This window comes from Giraffa tippelskirchi, chromosome 9 (assembly GCF_054371585.1).
Source record: "Giraffa tippelskirchi isolate mGirTip1 chromosome 9, T2T-mGirTip1v1.2.pri, whole genome shotgun sequence".
In the NCBI taxonomy this organism is placed as follows: domain Eukaryota; kingdom Metazoa; phylum Chordata; class Mammalia; order Artiodactyla; family Giraffidae; genus Giraffa; species Giraffa tippelskirchi.
In genome coordinates, this window is record NC_137283.1 from 96,425,778 (window position 1) to 96,428,679 (window position 2,902).

Consider the following 2,902-nt stretch of genomic DNA (forward strand, 5'->3'; position numbering starts at 1 on the left):
AGGAAATGGCAACCCACTCCAGTATTCTTGCCTGGAGAATCCCAGGGACGGCGGAGCCTGGTGGGCTGCCGTCTGTGGGGTCGCACAGAGTCGGACACGACTGAAATGACTTAGCAGCAGCAGCAGCAGTTACTATGCTCCACTACTGAAGTAATAACTTTTGTGGTCTATCTAATGTCTGTTGAATTATGACGAAAACCCCATGCTTAGGAATATGAACTACTCTCAGCTCTGTGTGAGCTTTGGTGATTGGTCTTTGTATTCTGCAGGTGATTCTTGTTTCCCTACACAAGTAAACTGATTTGTACCCAGCTGAAGACTTGAAGGGACCTTCTGGAGATTTCAGGAGCTTTCTCTGTGAAGTTCTGTCTGCACACGGACTTTGCCCCACAACTTCTAGGTGCCCTGGCTCCCTAGACAGTCAGTTCCATTTCCTCAACTCCAAGAGATGACCAGACTCAGCATGAGTGCCCCTCCCTGCACCATCGCCTGGAGTCTCTCTTCAGACTCTGAGCTGAGGGAATCATAGTGCTTACCTTATCTGTTTCCTCTTTCTCAGGGATCACCATCCTTTGGTGCCTGTTGTTCATTATCTGAAAAACCTTGTCCCATGTATCTCGTCTGCTTTTATAGCTGTTTCAGGAAGGAGAGTAAATGCGGTCCCTATTACTCCGTCCTAACTAGACACAGAAATCCATTTAGTAATTTGTTTTTAGCTTCAGTTGTTTTGTTTTTCACATAAATCCTTTTCCACAAAGCATGTGAACTATTACTATAGTTCACTGCACACATTGCAGTTTAAATAAATGTTCTGGATTGAATGAAATAAATCTTAAAAGAGGGGTAGAAGCAAGATGACGAAGGGAACGCCCTTGTTTGGGACATATCGGAATAAAACCTCTGTGCTGCTGCTGTAGCTCTAAGACCTACCACCTTCAGAAGTCGACTTGTGGCAAATGTGGCTACCTTGCCAAGTGTAAGAGAAAGTGTAACTGGAGTGCTAAAGCTAAAAGACAAAATACCACTGGGACTGACTGAATGAGGCACCTAAAAATTGTATACCGCAGATTTAGACATGGATTCCACGAAGGAACAACACCTAAACTCAAGAGGGCAGCTGTTACAGCATCCAGTTCGTCTTAAGAATTTCGATGAGTAAATGTGCAATAAATATTCTGTATTTTTAAAATATTTTAAAAAAGAAAGAAAAAGGGGAAATTCTGTCCACCTACATTTTACTCAGAGAAGGCTTTTCTGGAGAATTTAGTGGAGGAGGACACTATTCTGAAATAACCAGTTCTATCCTCTACTCTGTTCCTGATGACTTCTGTGGCCTTAAATTTTTATGCCTAAATTTTCATATAAAAGAGTAATGAATGTTGGCCTTCCTGTCTAAAATTAAGAAAAGTGTTTTTTTTTTTATGTTAGAGTCAAACAAGGATAGCCTTAACTAGGATTATATTGAAATTCTTTCTGTATAGCCTTTGAAGTACTTTAACAATTGTGAATGTTGTCTGTCTGTAAATTATTCATTATTAATAAAGGAACTGCTTCCAAGTCATGCTCCAGATATCACCTGATAGTCTCCATTAATAGCAACACTGAGGCTATGTCTCAAGGGGGACAAATAAAAAATTATTTCTCAGGTTGATGGTGATATTATTCTCAGATTTTACATTAACTTAGTGATCTAATGGGTCCTTACTAACCTAAGTAAACTTAGTGACTTTATGGGTCCTTACTAACCTAACTAAACTAAGTGTTTCCACAAACATTTTGGCAGTTATTTATAAACAGCTTATACAAAATATCTGCTACATTTCAAAAGAAAATTAAAAGCATATAAACTTACATTCAACTCTTTCCCACCCTTCCCCTGGTTCATGTCATGCCATCTGGGGCATCCAAATAAGGAAAAATAAGTAGCACAGATACAGGAAAGAATTCTGTATAAACCCTAAAATCCATGTGCACAAATCTGTAAGCACGGTTGGCTTGATATGTTAGAAGATTTAGATTCATTTCAGCAAACAAATTCAACAAAGGGATGATTTATAGCTAAAAATATTAGCCTGGCACCCCATACCTTTGCCATCAATACTTTTTGCCTGTGAAAGTTCATGACAGAAAATGACCTCCAAACATTCTTACATTTCAAATCCAAACATTCTTAGGTTTCAGATAAAAAAATATTAACCTTGCATGACTTTAAATATCAGAGTTATGTACCTCATTGTAGTGGTAGATTCCCAGAATTCATACCATCAGGGGACTTGTTAGACATGTAAGATCTCAGACTCCACCTTGACCTACTAAGTTACAATGTGCGTTTAACAAAGAGCCCCAAGCGATTCCTAAACACGTTACATTTTAAGAAGCACTTCTATTCATCACCTTGCATCTTTAAGCTCAATCGTTCAACCTGAGGTTTTACTGTAGATAAACTGCACTTGTCTTGCTCTGAGACATCGTATCTTTTGTCATTGTACAACAATCTGAATCCTAGTGCTGAAGTGAATCTGACTTCTATGATAACAAATGCAACTTATCAGTAAAGTTTCCAGTGAGTGAGTGAGGTGCTGTGGAAAGCCATTCTTTCCTGAGAATGAGTTTCCGATCTCTTGATTCTGAAATATTAGACACTGTATATGACTATACAATATTAAAATTGTGACTCCTTTGTGATTCTTTCAATGATTAGAATTTTCAAAAATTTACTTAAGCCCCTAACTTAAAATAAGTTTTTATTGTTCTGATGGAAAGATTGGATATAGTTGTTCAAAACCCCAGTCATTATAGTAGAAATTTAGATGAAGAAAGGATGCCAGAAATTAGTTAGTTTTCCTGTTTTAGACCACCCCTTCTTGCATTTAAAGGGAAATAATTTGCGATAAAAGTTTAT

The 2,902-nt window shown here is 38.0% G+C and overlaps 1 pseudogene; it reads left to right on the top strand.

Annotated features, from left to right (window-relative positions):
* Positions 1-854: 854 nt before the first annotated feature.
* LOC145520254 (large ribosomal subunit protein eL37-like) lies at positions 855-1,143 on the top strand (annotated as a pseudogene).
* The last annotated feature ends 1,759 nt before the right edge of the window (positions 1,144-2,902 follow it).